We start from the raw sequence: 22,069 nt of genomic DNA on the forward strand, positions 1-22,069 counted from the left end.
AATTAAATGGTGATAGAAAATGGTAGATTATCATATGTCACATTGCATGGTACAGCCAATAGTTTCTTTGGGATTGATGGTGGTAGTGGAGGGATGGATCTTAAGCTAGATTTTAAAGAGGACAGGATTTGGATAGGAGAAAAATAGTCACATAAAATAAGCAGCATCTGTTCCACTGGCATCTGTGAAATGAATTTTTGGAACCTCCGAGGTTTAGTCTTAAGCAGAAACAAGAGACCAAGTGAAGGAGAAATTAAGGGTTTAGACCAGTTTCTCTCAAATCTTTCAGGTACAAGACAACTTATCTAACCCAAACCAGATCTGTCTGCAAAGATGGTCTGAAGAGCCAAGGTAGGGTCACATTATGAAGGAATTGCATGCTAAATAAAGAGTTAGAGCTTGCTCTCATATGTGAAAAAAGATTCACCTTAGGTGCCTGAGCAAAGGGAGCTCATAATCAAAACTGCATTTGAAGCAAAAAATTTTAAGATTATATTATAGAATAAAACTATAGAAGAATGAAGAAAAAAACTGGTAGTAGGAGAAAGCTGTGCCAAAAATCTAGGGGGTTTGAACTCTGATAGTATCAATAAGAGGGAGAAGGGATGAGTTACAGAAATTATGGAGGAAACATCAAGAGTACTTTCTGACAGAGTGAATTACAGGGATGAAGGAAAGGGAGGAATTAAAGTATTATTCCTGAAGAATTGAAAAAAAAGATGTTGCGTTAACAAAAGTGAAAAACTGGGAAATGAAGTCAAATTTGAGCAGGGAGATTTAAGTCAGTTTTGGGAATACTGAATAAGAGATGAAATTTAAGTCTGATAGGCAGTAAGTCTGAAATAAGAACTGGAGTTTGAATGAAAAGACAGAGCTGGAGATACAAATTTGTCATACAGTATGTATATCTTCAGATACAGATCAATTGATGTAGCATTGTAAATGTTAGGTTTAATACATGAAAATGCTTAGAAAAAAGAGCTGGGCTGTGGCTCAGTGGTAGAGCACTCGCCTAGCATATGCGAGGCACAGGGTTGAATCCTCAGCAGCACATGAAAATAAATTTTAAAAAAGTAAAATAAAATAAAAGTACTATGTCCAACTGCTACTAAAAAACATAAAAATGCTTAGAAAAAGTTAAAAATGACTGAATAAATGAAACTTATTAAAAGTGGAGTTTGTGGCTCTTGGTTCATTTGAGCTGGTCCCACCACAATAAATTCAGAAGGGATGATGCTGTGAGGCCTGCTATGCCAGAGGGAAACTCAAACCACTTGGCTTCTAACATAATCTAATGTACAACCTAAGAGGTTCAATGGCCTCAGAAAATGAAAAGAAGAAAAATGGAAATTCCTAAAGGCAAGGCAAACTGGAATTTTTTTTTTTTTTTTATACTGTGGATTGAACCCAGGGGTGCTTAACCACTGGGCCACATCCTCAGCCTTTTTAATATTTTATTTAGAGACAAGGGTCTCACTAAGTTGCTGAGACTGGCTTTGAACTTGCAATCCCCCTGCCTCAGCTTCCTGAGTTGCTAGGATTATAGGTATGTGCCACCATGCTTGGCCAGACTGGAAATCTCTTTGAAGATAGCTTTAAAACGGATCAAGAGCATTGGTTTTATTTTCCATATGTCATATTTTTAGTTCTATAGCCCAGTTAATAGTTTTTCTTAATGCAAGCTCTCACCTGCTATTAGTTGCTTCAAAGAGTCAGTAAGTCATTTGTCTAATGGCCTGTAGGTAAAGGATCTAGCCTCAGGCCACTAGCTATAGGCTCCTGAACTTCAGGCTGCACTTAGTCTCCCATAACCAAATGTTCACTCAAAGACATTAAAGCCACAATCCAGCTGGGAAAGGTGGCACATGCCTATAATACTAGCAGCTTGGAAGGCTGAGGCAGGAGGCTCAAGAGTTCAAATTTAGCGAGGCCCTAAGCAAGTCAGCAAGACCCTGTCTCTAAGTAAAATTTTTAAAAAAGGGCTGGGGATGTGGCTTAGTGGTTGAGCACCCCTGAGTTCAATCCCTGGTACGTACACACACACACACACACACACACACACACACACACACAGCCAAAATCCAACTCAGATACTAGGGAGGCTGAGGCAGGAGGATCCAAGTTTTTAGACATGCAAATCTTCAGGTCCCACATCAGACTTACTGAATCAGAAATTCTGGGGGTGGGGTCCAGCAACCTGCAATTCAGCAAACCTTCCAAAACTGGTTGTGAGACACATGAAACTTTTGAAACAGTGATCTAGCAGGACCAAAACAATTCTAGGCACTTTCTCTACTACATGTAGAAGGAAAGCAACCAGGATGGAAGCCAAAATTCAAGGCTGATCACTTCAGAAAAGAAAGTCTCTATATTTAAATACAAGAGGAAGGTTTTCCTCCATTATCTCCCCATCATATTAAACCTGTCAACGAACTTGCAATTAAGCATGGCATTGAAATGAGTGGATCAGAGAGCATGCCTCAAAGTTTTCTGGTAAGAGTACCTTACAAATTCTGTATTTCCACAATTTTACTATATAACTATGAGGTAACACATGCATGTGGGGGTTGGGGGTTCTGAGGATCAAACTCAGGGCCTCATGCATGCTAGGCTTTACCACTGAGCTATACATATCTGTGGCCCTAATTTCTTTTCAAGATTGAGCTACCACTTTTTCCATGAAGTAGACATCTTAGAAGAAAGAAAGGATACCTGCTCACCCTCACCAAACTGGTAAAATGGAATCAGAGCACATATGGACTGAAAGCCTCTGTCTTCTCATTTGTTGAATCCATATTCTTCCAAAACCACATTTGGAATCAACAAAGAAAACCTGGATGGTGGCAAAGAAACAAACTTCAAGTCCAAAAGGGGAAGAAGGAATGAAAAGGTAACCCAGAGAGCTGTGCAAAATGGAAAATAAACAAAGGAAAAAGAAGGCTTCAGATCAGAACTGAAGCTATCAAAAGCAGTTCATTTCTTTTTCCTGGAAGGATGTCTCATGGAATTCATTTTCCTTCATTCAAAGAAAGTGAAGCGAAGCTAAGATATTATTTTCTAAAGGGGAAGAATCGTCTTGGAATACTAGGTGAGGTAGGATTTTATTTTGCTTTTATTTACTACCTGTGGCATATGGCCAGGAGTGCAACTCAGTGGTAAAGTACTTGCCTAACACATGTGGGTTCAATCCCTAGCACTGAAAACAAATTTAAAAAGTTCAAAAACTAAATCCTGTGCTATCTGGACTAAAATGCTTTCGCAACAATGAATCTGACATTCTTAAAAATATTAATCAGAAGTGGGGTACACAGCACACAACTGTAATCCCAGCTATTGGGGAAGCTGAGGCAGGAGGATCCAATATGAAGTCAGCTTGTGCAACACAGTGAGAACCTGTCTCATAATAAAAAATAATAAGGGATGGAGTATAGCTTAGTGGTACAGTGCCCATGGGTTCCTTCTCCAGTACTCCCCTACCACAATCAGAAGAGTCTTCTGCACTGAAGATGCTCAGAATAAGTTATGCTTGGTTTTCCTGCACCATCTTTTGGTTCCAGAATACTTGGAGGGCATATTTCATAATTCCACCTCTGTAAAATTCTAGCTCATCTACTATATTCTAAAACAAGTTTAATAATTTTGTTTACTGAGCACACTCAAAATTTGCTCAGCAAAATTAGTAATCTGCATTACAAAAAGGCAGAAGAAAAGGGATAAGGACCATGAAAGAAAAGACATTAATGAAAAAAGTACTGAAAAAACAAATTTTTTTTGCACAAAATGGAAAGGAGTTTCTCATTTCCCCTATTTACATTGCTGTTCTCTGTATTGTGAACCACTGTATAAACTCATTGTATACTTTATTTGGCACTTATTATAAACTCTTTGATGGAGTTATCTCTAGTATATATCTAATATTATCTTAAGGTCTCAGTTAGTAAGCACCTTGCAGGCAGGAGTGTTTAGCTTTTGCTCCTCTGGATCCTCTCTAAGACCCAGCACCACTAGGCCCTAGGAATACTGAGTAATTGTAAAGCTACTGGAGACATGGAGAACCCGGAGAACCAAACTTACAAAGAATCAATGTGAAATAAAGGGACAGAATGGGAGGATGAGGGTTAAGGTGGCAACACTTTCAGACATGAACATAGGTGGAGAAATTGAGCTGAAAAACGAGATTTCTAATTCCTTCCCCACTGTTTTATTCCTGATCAGCCCCACCCCCTTTCCTTTTTTCCCTTCCAGCATCAGCCAGGTACAAAACAAAAGGAAATTAACGATTTAGTTATTGCTCCAAAGCTTAAAGCTTGAAAGTCAGTCATTTAGAGCAGGTTCCATTGTTATGTCCCTGCATGTCTTGGGTCTTGATGGCTGTGCACAGAGCACTATGCCTCCAATAGCCACACTGGGAGCCAATACTGGCCGCCTGGCTCCTGAGCAGGAGATGAAAGGCTTCTTCTAATGTAATAACTGACGGCCTCTCAGTGCCGTTTGAACTGTTTACAGACTGAGTTAACGATTACAGGCAATGTGTATCTTGGCCAGGTGCCTGAAATTCTTACCCACCCGTCAGATAGTATCAAAGAGCCCTTCCAGGCCTGGCTGGAGTCCTTCCAAAGCACCTCACAGAGATGCCGACACAAAAGGAGGAGTGTTCAGAATGTGTGTTCTCCTTCCTTGGTTCTCTCCTCCCCTCCCCCCTAGACCAGAGCAAAAAAGTCCGACTATCAGGCATAAATTAGGTGCTGAGGATGTTGAGTTTCTAGGGCTGTTCAGGACTGAGGAAAGGGTCAAGGTCAGCCCTGGGGCCAGCAGGACTAGATTCCTTTCTAAGCAGTCTAGGAGGTTTAGCTAAGAGTCTGCAGCTGGCAGCTAGAGGATGATGGGGGTAGGAAAAGAGGACCCTTGAGATGAAACCGAAATCTATACTATATGATATAGCAAGCAACCCCGAAGACAGAAGATCTGGAAGAATGGACTTAATATTATGGAGCAGTGGATAGAGGAGGGAGGAGAATATATTGTTTTTTCCAAGGGCAATGCATAAAATATAAAAGAACATCACTTTCATGCCAGGAAAGAATAGGAGACTTCAAAAATAATAGTAAGTAAAATTAGGCAGAGCTAAGAAAACATCTCTTTATCGAGGTGAGTCCCAAGAGACTGAATGACATCTGTTTGAGATTTATCAAAATGCTTTTCATACAAATATAGACTGAGTATTAATCATGAGATATGATGGGAAGCCAGGTAGCTTATGACAGAAATGTAGATTTATCACCCATAACAGTGGAAAAGCTTTTTGGAAACAAAAATATTACAGAGCACTTAACCCAGGGACACTGAGTCTAATTGTTATTTAATTATATACTAATTTATGGACTCCAAAGGCAATTAGGGGTTTTTATGATTTCTTTATTAAGTACCTATTGGCATCTGAATACATTTGAAAGTGGAATAAGTGGCAGCCCCTACAATTAAGACATATAAATCTAAAGTCAATATATAAAATAATTGCACACTTATACCAAAATTATTATCACTACAATAACTTAAAGGGAAATATTTCTCTTCAAAATCTAAGGAGGGAATATATGGTTTCTTAATTTCCATCCGAGGTCTTATGTTGAAGATATACAACTTACCACAAAATGCCCTCACAAGAAAATTTGGGGCTAGGGTATAGCAGTGTCAGAGTATATGCTTAGCATACTTGAAAACATGAGGAAGGAAGGAAGGAAGCAGGGAGGAAGGGAAGGAGAATTTGGTAATAGTGAATGAAATTTGTGCTCTTTTATCCATAATGTGAATAAAATCATCATCATTACATTATTTCCTTGAACATCCTTTGCAGCTTCAGTTGGATATGGTTGTTTGATTCTCCTGTCCTAACTTGCTGGATAATGTTGCTATTATGGAGCAGGGGTACCCACCTTGTGTAGTGGGAGATAGGCCTTTATGTTAAAAGACTATTCTTCAGGCTACCTACCTTGAGGAGGAATTGAACTTCACATTACCATTTTGATTACAGTGTAGATCCCTAACCTGATTTGATTTTTCACATTCACTGTAATGCTTTATATGCTCTATAACACACCATGACCTGTGTGCATTTACCTGCTTTTGGTTTTGTTGCTGGGGACTGAACCCAAGATCTCATGCATGTAAGCACATGCTCCTCCACTGAGCTATACCCCACCTCTCCATGTGCATTCACTTTGAATAGAACCCATGAGCATGCTTTCAATAGAACACAATTGGGTATTATTGGGTTGCTTCAGAGAAGCACTTTCAACATTCCCTACTGGGGATACTCTTCTCTCTTGGGAACTAGAGTTTAGTTTGACTTTCAGAATACAAACAGAAATCATGCTTGCACTGAAGCTGTGAAAAGAATATGAGTTGATAGGTAAAACTATAAAAGAAACCCTACTAATTGATGGTAATTTTAGAAGAAATTCCAGAAAATACCTTAGAATCCGGGTCCATATTCTTTTAGAAAACAGTTTCAAAGAAGGAACAGAACATGTCTGGAGCTTATCAATGTCTTGATATCAGATAGAATGAAAAAAAGTAAAGCATTGAATTGGGTACAAATGGAAAGATATCATTTAGAAAGTTATTATCAGAAACAAGAAGTCAAGTGAGCCACAATGTGACCTAATTGCATTTTTGAAATATGCAGAAACAAGACAGTTCAACAATCTTCCTCACATGGGGTGGAGGAGAGCACACTTGTGGAGTATTTACTATCCACTGCTTAGAACCCTTACTTTGTAAAAGTTTAAAGCAACCCAAGTAGGTGATTCGCTGGGAAGCGCAAGGGCCACCTAGACAAATATTTCAGAGAATAGAACAGGAAGGGTACAGTGTAATTGTAACCTCTCCAGTAAGTGGGCTACTCTTGATACATTGGTAGAAATGAAATACCAACTATGTCTTTGAATTTTAAGGGAAAAAATAGCCCCCTTTCATTTGCCCAACTCTTCTCACTGAGTTGGAAAAAAAATCTATGAAGGCACAATAGTTCAGTTCAGCTATTTTATAGATATTCTACCTTATCTAGAGAACTGAAACTCTGCCATAGGGCTCTTCAAAGTGGGGCTTGGTGCTGTGCAGGCAAGTATATCAAGAGAAAAACAAAGTTCCTTATCAGTTTTCCATATAATAGGTTCGCTTGGACAGATTGACAATATATGGAAAACAGATAAGAAACACTGATTTCCTTCCTCATGAGATTACCATTACAACCTCTTTCTTCCTTTGGTACCTAGCAAAACTAGCAAATATTAAACAGGATCTGAAATTCCTTTGGGAGAAAAAGTAAGGTAATGGCTTTGCAACAGCCAATAGGTCGTCATAACATAACTTACCCATCCAAAGATTATGGAAAGAGTATAGTCAATACGAGGCAATCCAATGTGATGTTTGTTTTGTACCAGGAATTGAACCCAGGAGCACTTGAGCACTGAGCCACAACCCCAGCCCTTTTTTATATTTTATTTTGAGACAGATTCTCACTAAGTTGCTTGGTGCTTTACTAAATTGCTGAGGCTGTCTTTGAACTTGTGATCCTCCTGCCTCAGCCTCCCAGGCCACTGAGATTAGGCATGTGCCACTGCGCCCAGCCAATATTATGTTTTCTAACTAAACATACACACACCTCAGTCATTTCTGATCAGAGATTTAGTTCCATGGTAAGATGCATCCAAACCTGCTATCATAGCAAGAGCTATGTTATTATTCCTTCTTTAAGAAGGACGGTTTTTCATATTGCTTTTAGTCACAGTCCCCTCACAAGTAAATCTGAAAATGAAATCAGAAAATTATACAATAAAAAAATCTGATAAATTTTTAGTTGTTGATGGACCTTTATTTTATTTACTTATATGTGGTTCTGAGAATAAACCCAATGCCTCACACATGCTAGGCAAGCACTCTACCACTGAGCTACAACCCCAGCCCTGATAAATACTTTTGGAAGAAAGATCATGTAACTTACTCCCTCACTTTAAGTGTTACTATGGGCTGGGGGAGATCACACACTTTCTGTAGCTTGAGATAAATAAAAGAAATGTGGTTTTTCTAGCTAAAAGTTTTCTAGATGATGCAGGAACTACTTTCTAAACATAATGCAAAAGGCTGACTATAAACATTTCAACAATATATTACAATAAAATCATCTAGAGAGCTGCCTTACCCTTAATGACAGAGAAAACCACAGATACTGTGATTTCAGTTCTCTTTCACTTTCTGTTTTTTGTGATTTTCTTGAAAATGTAGTCTTTCATGTAATAAGGAGTGAAAAAAAGGATCTTTTTCTAATGGGAAGACACAGCTGTCAGCACGTGGCCGGGCACGCAGCTCAGTTGCCTCTTAGGGTAACATGCAGAGAACTGTCCCTGGTGAATAACAGTAGCAACACACCAACTTATCCAGCAAAATGATGGTTATTTTATAACATTTATTGAAACTCAGAAAATGAACTTGGTATGGTATATGGAGGACACGGTATACAGAGGAGAAGGGAAAAGGCCTGATCATCAAAATCCCAATGTAAACAAGATCAATATAATATGGAAGGTACCAAAATGATATGTTTTCATAATGGAAAGAAACATTTGATTCACCATCGGGGAAAGATTTTTAAATGACCCCAAAATGAAAATGAGAGACAAGAAACAGAAGGGCCATTAGGTAGGTTAAAATTCTTACAGAGCAAGATAGCACATATGACTGAAGAGTGAGAAGCAGCAAAACTTAACAAGAAAAATAATAAACAGATTGCATATGCTGAATTTTAGACAATGCTAAAATGGAAAGAAGTCAGTTTTTGAAGAGGTTAGATTTGATTATTTTCTCCTAACTAAAATTATGAGGGGACCATAAAGAAAAAACAACAACAACAACAAAAAACCCAAACAAAAACCTGTATGTGTAGGGGTGTAGAAACTAGAGTTGGAATTGGAAAAAAACAAACAACAGCAACAACAATAAACTCAACTGAAAAACTAGAAGGGTGTGTGTGTGTGAGTGTGTATTTGTGTGTGTTTGTAAGGAAACTTTATTGTAGGATAGCCATTGAAAATTTAAAACACTGGGTGAGGTGGCATACCTATAATCTCAGCTACTTTGGATGCTGAGGTTGGAGGATCTGGAGTTCAAGGACAGACTGGGTAACATATGGAGAGTGTCTCAAAAAAGAAAAAGGGCTGGGGTAGCTCAGTGGCAGAGTGCTTGCTTAGCATTCCTGAGGCCCTGAGTTAGATGACAGCACTATAAAAACAAAACAAAAGTCAAATACAGTTGCCAATCAGGGAATAGAGAATTGTGATTAGCACCGATCTTTGAAAAAGAATAATAAAAGTTGTGACTTCTTACCCTTCCAAAAAAACAGCAAGTCCTTTTAAATTGAATCTGCATTGCTGAAACTCTTTCTAAAATGTACTGGTGCATTTCCTTGCCAAAATACATCATATTGTATATAACCTCCCTTTTATCATTATGGTCATTTTTAGCATGAATTAATGTACATACTAAAGAGATGGGGCTGAACCTATAATGTTCCAAGGAAGTTCCTGTGTTGTTGATGCTGTTGTTTTAGGTTCTTTATATCTTCTTTTTTCTCTTTATCTCTGGTTCATAAGCATAGTTCAGACAAAACAAAACTCTAGTTACTTTAGTGTTTATTTACTGAAAATTTTCCTATAAAACACTGCTTCTCAGATATGAAATAGAATGAGAAGTAAAATCAGGTGACTAGATACAAAATTAGCCACCAGGATTGCCACACTGGAAAAACAGGGTATCTAAAGATGGGTGGAGGGGACGTTTACAGAAATTCCATCCACAGAAATGAGGCTAACAGTCATTCATTCTTAATGCCCTATTGCTTGGGATCTCAAGACTTTGTCCAACACACCTCAATAAATGTATAAAGATATCAAGAGGTAAAGGTCAAAATAGGAATCATGAACATCAAACAAGACCGCTGGAAGTGACCCCAAACATCACATGCTGAGCTTTCCTTGGTAATGATAATGATGGTGATACTGAGTGTTTATCCATGCCTTTATTTCAAAGAGCTTCAAATGCTTTGCAGACATCTCTAACTAATCTTTATTAGGCCTTGGGGGGAAAAAAGATTTCCCCAAGTGTCTTTAGAGAAGGAGTATGTTACCCAAAACCGATAAAAGGGAAAACATTTGCCCCTTTCTATCTCTATCCCACCCCAGCTTGTCTCCTAACTCCCACTGGGTTGCACTGATGATTGAAATGAGTTATAACACCATACAAGTGCTGAAAGGATAATAATGGTAATTGAGTTTGCTTCCAAAAGATTCTTCTAAGCTATGTGTGTTTAATCATGTCAGGGAACAGGTAAGTAAAAAGATGAGAAAAACCGTAATTACTTTTATCCTATTATTTACCTATTTGGGGAACAGATTTCAAATTGGTAAAGTTATAAAACATTGAATACAGATTTTTTTATACTGTGGAATATTAGTCTCTGGGATAATTCAAGGGATGATCTTTCCCTGAAAATTATGTCAGGTTCACAAATATTTGATAAGTACTAAGACTAAAACTTGGCTTATTCTCATTTTGATTCAATTCTTCTCAGATGGGGACCCAGGAGTCTCAGGGGCCAAGCTGCTGAGCTTCAAAGAACATGTTGGGACCAGCACAGTAAAATGAACTGGGTCAATTAGTCCTGGTCACAATATAGAACTCCTTTCCTTCTAAGCCTTCTTAGAAACATGGCTGCAAGATAAAGCTTCAGCAATGAGAGCAATTGCTTTGGATTAGAAGCAATTAAAAAATACTTTAAACTTCAAAAAGGGAAAGGAAACTGATGGGTTTACCAATGTAGAATGGTCACATGTACAAAGGTCCAGGGTAAGCAAGTGATTCACCACAGCAAAGCAAGGCAGTAAGAGAACCCAAGTTCCTACCCCAGAGGTCATCCACTATTAGTCATTCTTAAGCCACTAAGGCTCCCTGGGCTACATTATGGCAACATTCAATTGGCCCTTTGACCCACAAAATCCTAAACCTAAAGTGTTATCTTTTTAGCTACAAAAAAAATAATCTAGATGGTTATATTAGGCTAATACCAAATAAGTTTACTGGGTCTAAATCAATAACCCTCACAGGTGGTGATTTTTCTGACAGCAATTAAGTGAATAAGAAAGAGCTCAAGTGCTCGCTTCAGCAGCACATATACTAAAATTGGAACGATACAGAGAAGATTAGCATGGCCACTGCGCAAGGATGACACGCAAATTCGTGAAGCGTTCCATATTTTTTGATCCTATTGGAAGATGTCCCAGGGGAAGATTCTTTGTCCCTTGCACCTGACTCCATTGTCTCAGCCCATCACAATTCTCTTCTCAATATAGAACTCCATGGCAAATCACAGGCTAACCCCAGCTCCTTTGATATGAAAGAGGCTTAATCCTCAGCTCTGTACTCACGGATGACTTATTTGCCCCGTTTTGTAAATGCGAGGTATGATTGAGAGGGCTCTTACTAAAAATTTCTCCCACTCAGAACCCATCAAAAGGGCAAGTGGAAGCAGACAGCTCTGGACAGACTAGTGTCATGTGACTGGCCTTTGGTGGTAAAGACAACAGCAACATAGACAGACCCACAGTTACAGCAGGGCTAACTGTCTGGCCACTAATCAATAGTAGCAAGCTGATAGGGAACTACCTGAAACTGACCATTAAGAGAATCCATTTCTTTACAGGGTCTCCACTTATAGGGTTCTACTCTGTTTTTTCATACGAAGGTAGCAAACAGTCCAAAGTTTGCCACTGTACCTTTTTGCATGCAGGTAACACATATCAGAGTGTAGATATCTGCCCCGTTCTTTGTCATAGCTGCCTGGTGCTCCAATCCAATGTAAGCACCTGTCATAGACTGTCCACCTTGTCCTTGATGGTGTATAACTAGTTATTTCCCAGATGTCTGCTCTCACACATATACTATCACCAATGCCCTTCTACATGTATCCTACGGATGTTTTAAATTCATAAAGTGTGTTTTGTCACTTTGCCACATAAAACTCTCCAGGGGTTTCCCGTCACTCTCAGAATCAAATTCAAACTGCTCTTCAAGAACTGCATGGATTGACACCATCCAATTCCTTTCCACCTGTATGATTTTATGCCAGCCTGCTCTCGACTTGACTTACTTTATTCCACCTACACTTGACATATGAATCTCTCTCTTTCCTGGAGAATTGTGCTTGACTATTCTGTTTATTCTGCAGTGATGTATCAGCACTGTTTTGTCACTGAGGTGTCAGATCAAGTTCCCTGTGTTTTGAAAGCCCTTGTTATAGCCCTATTTTCAGGAGTTTCCTCATCCCCGATTACTCTCTATCAATCACCATTACTCACTTGACAACTTAAATCATTTTGTTTCTATTTCCTTGTATATCTTATCTCTGTCCACTAAGTTGTAAGCCCCAATAGCAGGAGGCTGGAGATCTTCTGTTGTATATTCTAGTGCCTAGCACATTGCTCAGATGTTATCCAATAAATGTTTATTGAATGCAAAAAAGAAAAAAGAAAAAGAAAGAGCTCAAGTCTAATTACTGTTAGTATTAATACTTTACATGTGTAATTTTCTTTTTTTTTTTTTACAATTTTTTAGTTGTCAATGGACCTTTATTTTATTTATTGATGTGCAGTGCCTTACACATGCTAGGCAAGTGCTCTGCCACTGAGCCACAGAGCCACAATCCCAGCCCTACATGTGTAATTTTCAAACACAATTCTCAAACACTATTTCATTTTAGGTAGTGGCCACTTATTATGATTATCCTCACTTTACTCATGAGGACACAGGCTCAAAGAAGTAAAGCAATTTTCTTTACAGTCATAAAGCTAAGAATCAGAGCAAAGATTAAAATACAAGTCTACTGAGAACCCTTATAGTAGGATGTTGCCACCCTTTTAGAGAATCCTTTAAGCCTTATTATCATATTATATCATTATATGTAGAGACTATGCAAAGAGCACAATTTGGGGGCATATTATCTTCAATTATTTGATTGGTGATAGAAATTATGTTCTTAGGCCAGAAGGTTTCCAGTTATACATAAAGTAGGAAGATAATGAAGTAATTCTGCCCTGAGGGAACCCAAGAAACACTCTAATAATTCAAAAGGAAAAAGTTCTCATCAAGTTGTTTGGTTGCCTCTAAAACAACTGCCTAATCAAAGAGCATTCAACTGGTGGCCAGCAGGATCACCTGCTTTTTTGGGAAAAGTGAAAAGCAGGGAGAAATGGCAGTTTCCCATCCCTGGGAACTTTGTATGGTGGTCTGTCTTTGGAATATGTTCCTGATCTATATTTTGGGTAGATCATACTCCATTTCATGCTCATTAGATGCAGAATTGCATAAGACAATTTTCAAATATTAAATTGCCAAATGATTCATCATCATTAAATCCTCACAAATGTCTTGAAAATCAGGTAAGCCATAAAGTTACATCTCCTCCATTTGATAAATAATAACATAATCATTGAATATCATGCCCCAAATTACCCAGGAAGTCAATGGGAGAATGAATTCTGTACTAGTCCTCCATGAAATTTAGGTATGCATAAACTGTTTGGGTGCTAAGTATTATAGTTTCTGGGTAGAGTTTAATTGCAAGAGAAAATCAGATCTTCTGGCAGCATTTACAAGGCAGGTGCGGTTATAAAGAACTTGACTTTTGAGTTCATTGTCTCTGCCAGGACAGGTGGTATGGTGAAATTATGGAATCCTGCCAGGCGGTCTCCAACTCAAACTTCCCTTTAGAAAACAAAGCAATAAAAATGGAAACAAGATGCCAAATTCTGTTCCATATTCTGAAGACTGACACTGCTTTAAAAACTAGGGCATTTTATATAATAATTTTATTTTTTTGGTACTGAGATCAAACCCAGGGCCTTGTGCATGCTAGGCAAGTACTCCGCTGCTGAGCCATATAACCAGCCCTAGGTAATAACATTAATCTGGTTCAAACATACAACTACTCAGGAGAAACGAGATTATGAAAATATAAAGCTGTAGGCTGGCTTCTTCCCTAATAGCTCAATTCTCTACTCCCCTATATAAACTAAACAGTCACTTCATTTCCTTGAATTTTACTCATATATTCCTAGCGCAAAAAAATAAACTGTAACTTAATACTTTCACAATAGTAACACAGTCAAGTTTTCATTGCTGAGTGGAATAAAAATCTTTGGCAAATCTTGCTTACTTTAACAAATTCTGCCCAACTTTCCTAGGACAAACTAGTGCATTGAAAACTTTTGATAATTCCAAAGGAAGAAGGGAATAAAGAAAGAGAGAGAGAGAGAAGAAAGAAAGAAAAAAAAAACCTGTAACATATTAGTTCAGAACAGAATGAAAGTATGAAGAATTGTTTCTAGTGGCAGAGACTGACAAGTGACATTTTTAGCAGGTTTATCTTCAGGGCAAGCCTTTGTGACTGATGATGTGCACTCCTGACCACAAGGACACCGCAAGAAGGCTCTGCTCAAGGAATCCTTGTGGGGGCACCGTAGCTGCCACTATTGGAAATTTTGAGCATTTTTGGTGTTCCTGGAATTCTATTTCCAACCACTGCTCTGTGGTTGTGATGAGGGGATAGGAAGAGATTGGAAGTCTTCTGGAGTCAACGTTCTCTTCAGTTTATAACCACAGAGCCAAGATCAAAATAATATGAATGTACTTTTCACAGAGCATATTCAGCCTAAATCGGCCCTATATATCATTTCATTTTTCCTAATTATTTTTATTGTTGTTAATCTGCTCTAGGAAGGAAAGCTGGATAATTTATAAATGGGTTCCCCAAAAAGCTTGGAAAATTCAAGGATTCAGAGAAGGATACTTCAGTGAGAGCAAAATCTTTTGAGAACAATGCCATGTAATGGTCTGAAATGTAAAAATCAAAATGTTAAATGAAGCATTGTTCCTACCCCCAAATAATTCTTAACTCTATAGTTTTAATTCTCATAAAAATGATAAACAGTTTGCTCAGGCCTCAGAGATGAGTCTGTGACATAACACGTTGTGCCTCTTTATGCCTGACTCAATCAGTTTAAATCCAAAAGTAAGTTCCTCCTTCATTTACCTGCCAAGACCTGAGTTCAGGCCCTCAGGGTGCTGAGGTTTTCCTTTGTGGGAGAAAATGACATCATCAACACCTCAGCTACACCAGGGAATGCAGGGAATGTGGCTCCTAACCTTGGTGATATCATCAACTGCCCTGGGAGAAACCCTGAGTTCCCAAGAATGGAAGCACTGAAGGTTAAAAAAAGAGGGGTTGTTGTTTCAAGTTTATCAACAGTGTTTCTGCATATCAGGTTTTGGAAGGGTAGACAATGTAGGGGGCGCTCTTTCAGTAAGTCTGCACCTCAAGAACCAAACGTTCATGGGTTAAGTCCAGCAAGAGCAGTCAACTCATTTGTACCTTACAGTAGCACGTCCAAGCAAGGAAGAATAAAGACTTAGTTATATTAGGCTCTCTCCCAGCTCCAAGATGAGTATATTCTTTGGGGGACTTGCTAATGTTTCAAGTTTGCATTCAAAATAAATTCTAGGCACTCACATAATCCCTCAGTCTCCTCCAAACTTTCTTTGATGTTCAACAACTAAGGACAAGGATCTTTGATTATAAAACAATTTCTTTGGTTGGAAGAAAACTCTTTGCAGGGCGTGAACAGCAGGAGAAAGAAAAGGTTTTTCTGAAGTGCAAACTAGTTGGAAACCCCCTGGGGAAAGAATCTGATTCCCAGTCTTTGAGAGGAGCAGGCCTGCCTGTACAGGCTGCCTCCGCTGAAGGCCTCTAAGACGGCGCTTTTGTGTCTACTGTACGGCCCTCAGAGTCTGCAAGGCAGCACCCCCACCCTCTCTTTTTTTCCTTTCCTTTTTTTTTTTTTTTGCGTGTGGCCAGCGGAAGTTTTCCAACTCTGGAGATACACAAAAAGTCACAGTTCAATAACAAGGCATAGTTATTAATCAGATGGCCCCATTTCCACTCCCCGAAAATGAGCACTGGTTGCCTAATGCCACACATTAACATCTATCAGCGGCTCTGAAATCTTATCTCTAATAATTCAACTTCATAAAGTATGGAGTAGGATGCATTTGATCCCAAAATACTCTTACTCCTTTTACTACTATGACCCAGACTGGTTCTGGATTATCTCTGGCTTTTCCAGGTGTTTCCAAAGGTTACATGAGATTGACGTAGGTAGGGGTAAGTTAGTGGTAGAAGACAGTATGGTTCAATTATGGAAATAGCCTTGATGAAGGATTTAGAATAACTGTTCCCAAACCACTAAAGAAATTTAATTTTAAAATGTAAGTCTAGGGAAAGACTCCCTTTTGTATGTTTTAACTGGAACATAAAGACAGATAAGACCAGAAAATAAAGTTCAACTAAGTGTGATGTTTTGTTTTGCTAACAAATGGTTGTGTGACTTTATGTAATTTAGTCAGGTTTTCTTATTTTTTTTGTATCATCTACCAATTTTTTTCCTCAGGGAACGAAATAAATACATGTCCCTTTAATATATTAAGTCTATTTCTAAAATAAGTACAAATTCTAAAAGTTCAGAGCTAGAAAGGATCCTAAAGATTAGCTACCCCACTAACCCCATTCCAATAGATGAAAGGTTAAGTGGTTTGCTTTTACTTTTTAAATGATCATAAAGCAACAATAGAATTTTCAAATCCAAAGGGAGCAACTAAATAATCCTAAATAATCTAATGATAATAAAATATAGTATGATGCATTAACTTTAATTGATAACATAATGTTGTAAAAATCTCTTATTATGTTAAAACCAACACATAACTTAAAAAATTCTTGGAGGAAAAAACCCACAAAAATCTTTGGTATCATAAACAATCTTGTTAAATAGAGATGATATTCAAACCCTCTTCACCTTCTACATAAAGGGTCTTAGTCTTATTTTTTTCTTTCTTTTTTTTTTTTTGGAACTCAGAGGCACTCAACCACTGAGTCAAATCCCCAGCCCTATTTTGTATTTTATTTAGAGACAGGGTCTCACTGAGTTGCTTAGCACCTCATCATTGCTGAGGCTGGCTTTGAACTCAAGATTCTCCTGCTTCAGACTCCTCTGAGCCGCTGAGATTACAGGCATGTGCCACCATGCCCGGCTATTTATTTCTTTTATGGAATTCAGTTTGTGAAAAGTCAAAACCAAACCAGGTGAGATTATCAATTCAAATAAACTTTCAATACATTGGATTCTGATAAAAGCTAAATTTACTATAGTTTAACAGAAACTTCTTGCATATTTTAGAAAGTCAGTTTGCAATTGTCATTAGAGCATCAAAAGAAAATGTTATAGGTGATATTATAATATAGGAATACTATACAAGAACTATTTTAACCTGTAGTTAACTGATAACAGTGATAAACCAGGAAGGATGATTACTTGGATTGTAGTTGCTCTCTAGCTTGAAATTCCTCAAAGCTGGGTTAAAATTTAATGTTTTTGTTTAGTTTTCTTCACTTGCAGGAACCAGAGACAGAATTATCAATCATTTGAATGATTCCTGAGAAAATGAAAACCAAAGTTCTAAGGCACTTATGCATCCAACTCTCACCTTGCAGCACATATCATCTTTTTGCTGTTTATCTTCTCAGCTGGACTAGGCTGGGGTGTTGTTCTCTGAATTCCTACAGAATCTGCCACAGCATATGGTACAAAATAGAGGAGCCACACTGTGAAGGATCCAGGAAATACAGCACAGCCTCCCATCTTGGTGAGGTTCTCAGTCTAAACTTTAGAGAGAGCCTCTACCATTTTGAGGAGATGATATAAGGCTACAGGCCACCTGGTGTGCAGAGATTTAATGGCAGATAACATGTGCACCACAGAGAGCAATGCTAAATTGTGGCAAGGTATTTTTTGTTTGTTTACTTGTTTTATCAAAGAGGAAAGAAACCCTATGACAGTACATAATGTTTTTTAACTGGAATGTTCAGGGGTAAAATCTCTTCCCATATCTGCTTTTAAAAATTTCCCTGCAATGACCCCAAAATGTTTAAAATAAATAAATAAACTTTGCTAAAAATGTTGGCCAGAGCTGGGATATAGCTCAGTTGATAAGAGTGCTTGCCTTGCATACACAGAGACCTGTATAAAAAAATGTAAAAAATAAATGTTGGCCAGTAAGATAGAGCAGTAGATTGGCAGTTGTTTGACTGGAAAGCACTAATTTCTCTGGGTTCATTTCTTCATCTATAAAATGAAAATTGGACTATATGTTTCTTCTAGCTTGAAATTTGACACTTATTTCATGAATGGAATACCTTTTCCTATTATCTCCCTCTGCCACCAAACTCTATTTAACTCTAGGAATGAAAAACTTAATAGAACTTAATTTCAACATAGATGGCCAATACAGTCCTTCACAAATATAAAGAAACTTGGCCATGAAAATATTAAAGTTAGATAATCAATATGATTCTAAATAGAAGATACAAAAACAAAAAATAAAACCTGAATCATGTAAGTTTTTTTAGAGTATATAATTCACAAAACTATAGAAAATGGTTTTGAGGAAAAAAGAGTGGAAATCTGTAATCACTTTTAGAAAATAGCAAGAACGGTAGACATTTAGATTTAGGCCTTCAGTCTCATCCAGATTATTCTACAGAATTAATGACAACAGTATTTCTCAAGTATCATAGTATATATGTACAACAGTACACTTTTGATGTGTTAGCATATATAAAATTGATGGATATATAATAATTCAAAGTGCTATTTAAAATTACAGTTGTACTATGGTCAATTCCATCATAAAATAAGTGTTCTAGATTTAAAAAAATAATTTTCTTGGAGTGTTGCTATTTTGAAGAAACCACCACTGCTTTAGATTCAGGGACCAGAATTTCTAAATTATCTAATTTCCTATCTGAAGAAATACTGTGGGTCACCTTTGTGCTTGCAAAGTTTAAAAATGTTAACTCTTAAATCATTCTGATCATTTTAGTGTTTCCAAATTTGCGAACTAAACACAAATTCCCAACATATTAAAAAGTATAGAAGAAAACAAAATTTATCCATAAAACGTCAGGTTTAGAACCCAGACAAAAATAAGAATAATGTAAAATGGCTTATCTGTTGTTTAAAAACAAACAAGCAAGGAACAATAAACCTAAGCAAAGTTTTCCATTAAAGCAAATAGATATTTTAAGAACCCAAGGAATTCTACCCCAAGGGAAAAAATGGAAAGAAACCAAAGAGATGGAAAGTAACCCAAATGAATTTGCTTTATACCTCTGTTTTCAGAATTTGGTAACCAAGTAGGGCCACAATTGTTCTACTTGTATCAAAACACATCAGTAGATGAGTTTGTAGCTCAGTGTTAGAGCCTTTGTCCTAGCATGTGAGGCACTGGGTTCAGTTCTCAGAGCTCCACATAATTAAATAAATATCCATTGACAACTCAAAAAAAATTTTTAAAAAAACCACATCACTAAAATAACCTTTATTCTTATGGGTCTTAAAGTGAAACCACCATGCTGAAGCATTGTAAGCATTTCTCAAATTTATGCACGGTTTCACTTAATATTTGGAGAGAATATTCCTTTATTACACACAAACAAATCTTTGTTACATCTACAATCAGGTCACTTTCTTATAACTATATCATAATATTATGATAACTATATCATAATATTATTGATGTGTAACATATACAAATGTTTTTATAAAATTAAACTGAGGGTAAATTAGTTTTGAAATTTTGGTCTCATTTCTTGAAATAGCTGGGATTATTTTAGGATAGCAGCTTCTTCATCTAAAGTCAGATGTATCTCAGAGACTCTCTCAACTCACTGAAATCTCATACAAAATTGTATATATCAAGTATGTGTATTTGTGTATATAGTCAATAATTTTTATCACATTCTCAAAGAGACATATGACACACATAGAAAATATTAAAAATCACTGGTTTATGGAATCTCAAATCAGAACTGGGAATCACAATTTAAGAACTAAGAAGGTGAGGCTGGGGTTGTGCTCAGCAGTAGAGCACTCACCTAGCAATGCATGAGGCAGTGGGTTTGATCCTCAGCATCACATAAAAATAAAATAAAGGTATTGTGTCCACCTATAACTAATATATATATATATATATATATATATATATATATATATATATACACACACACACACACACACATACACATATATATATATATATATATATATATATATACACATACACACACATACATACATACATATATATATATTTTTTTTTTTAAAGAACTAAGAAGGTGAGTTCCGATCCTTTGTACATATATACAAATACTTTTTTATAATCAAAGGTTTAAAATCAGTACCCCATAAATCTTCCTTGGAAAACCAGAATTTCCTAAAGAGCAAAGGGCTAACCTATCAAAATAAATAAATGCTATGTAAAGGAGTATCTTAAAAATATTCAGTATTGCTGTGTTTGTTTTTGGAATAACAATCAAGGAGACACTGGGCTATTAGTAAGTCAGAGGAGTAAAAGAATACAGCATCCTGGGCTGGGGTTGTGGCTCAGTGGTAGAGCACTTGCCTTGCACCTGTGAGGCACTGGGTTCAATCCTCAGCACCACATGTAAACATAAATAAAGGCATTGGGTCCACCTACATCTTAAAAAAAGAAATACAGCATACTATATCACTCAAAATACTTAAAATAATTGACCTTATGTTTTAAAATCTGATGAGATAAATATTTCACCCTAGAGTTATCTCCTAGCTATTAGAGTTACTTAGTAACACCAAGATGTTCCTTATATTCACTTAGTATTTATTGAGTACTTACTATGTCTAAGGCATTAAGTATACTAAAGGTGCTTTTCTAGAAATAGAGCTTTGAACAAAAGTGACCAAAAATCCTACTTACGCGCACACACACACACACACACACACACACACACACATATTTGGCGGGGGGTGGTGGGGATTGAACCTACAGGTAGTTTACCACTAAGCTACCTCCCCAGACCATTTTACTTTTGAATATTTTGAGACAGGGTCTCCCTAAGCTGCCTAGGCTGGACTTGAACTTGTGATTCTTTTGCCTCTCCCTCACAAGTAGCTGGGATAATATGCATGACATTAGGCTGACTCACCAAGCTCATATATTACAGAGGGGACATGGACAACTACACAAGTAAAACATTATAGCATATCACATGACAATAATTTTGTAAAGAAAATTAAATTAGGGAAAAGAAATATGAGCCCTGAGGGAAATAGGAAGAATCCTTCAGAACAGGATAGTCTGAGAAGGTTATTTGACACTTTGGGGTGACATTTGGGAGAACTAAGAAGAAAATATATGGAATGTAAGTCTTATATCAAAAATGAATTTTTGGGCTGGGATTATGGCTCAGTGGTAGAGTGTTGGCCTCGCATGCATGAGGCACTGGATTTGATCCTCAGCACCACATAAATGTAAAATAAATATATTGTGTCCACCTAAAACTAAGAAATAATATTTTTAAAAAACGAATTTTTGTTCTTATTCTTATACCTCTTTGTTTAATATTCATTTTATAAGGTACATGCAAAGTTTTAAATTATGATATTCTTCTACAAGTACTATTATAAAATTCCAAAAGTCAATACAGACTAACAAGCGGTGAGAGTATGCCTGGTCTAACTGAAGGACAGCAGAAACCCTGGTGACTGGAGTCAAGTGAAGGGAAGAGGAAGGACAGGAAAGGGTGATAAGGCAAGACCACAGGAGCCTTACAGGTCATTCTAAAGACTGGTTTTTACGCTAATAATTCTCAAAAGATCAACAAATGTAGGTCAGGGTATTAGTTCATAGGTTTTTCTGAAATATAAAACTAGCCAATAGCTTTATACCAACAGTTTTTTTGAATGAATTGTCACAATGATCCAAAAAGAAGATCTCAGCCATTGACAGTATGTTATGTTTTTAGGATTTCCATAAAAAATTGAGTTCTCACATCCTCAGACATCTTTTAAAGACTGAATTATTCTTCTAT

General features: G+C 37.2%; 1 protein-coding gene and 1 non-coding gene across 3 annotated transcripts in view; one reads left to right on the forward strand and one right to left on the reverse strand.

Annotated features, from left to right (window-relative positions):
- Nucleotides 1-22,069, reverse strand: part of Rnf43 (ring finger protein 43) — a 59,682-nt gene that overhangs the window by 31,406 nt on the left and 6,207 nt on the right. The window lies entirely within an intron of this gene.
- LOC143411153 (U6 spliceosomal RNA) lies at nucleotides 11,203-11,309 on the forward strand. Its single transcript, XR_013092845.1, has one exon. It is a non-coding gene; the product is annotated as a U6 spliceosomal RNA (small nuclear RNA).

Source organism: Callospermophilus lateralis, chromosome 11 (assembly GCF_048772815.1).
Source record: "Callospermophilus lateralis isolate mCalLat2 chromosome 11, mCalLat2.hap1, whole genome shotgun sequence".
NCBI classification, from domain to species: Eukaryota; Metazoa; Chordata; class Mammalia; order Rodentia; family Sciuridae; genus Callospermophilus; species Callospermophilus lateralis.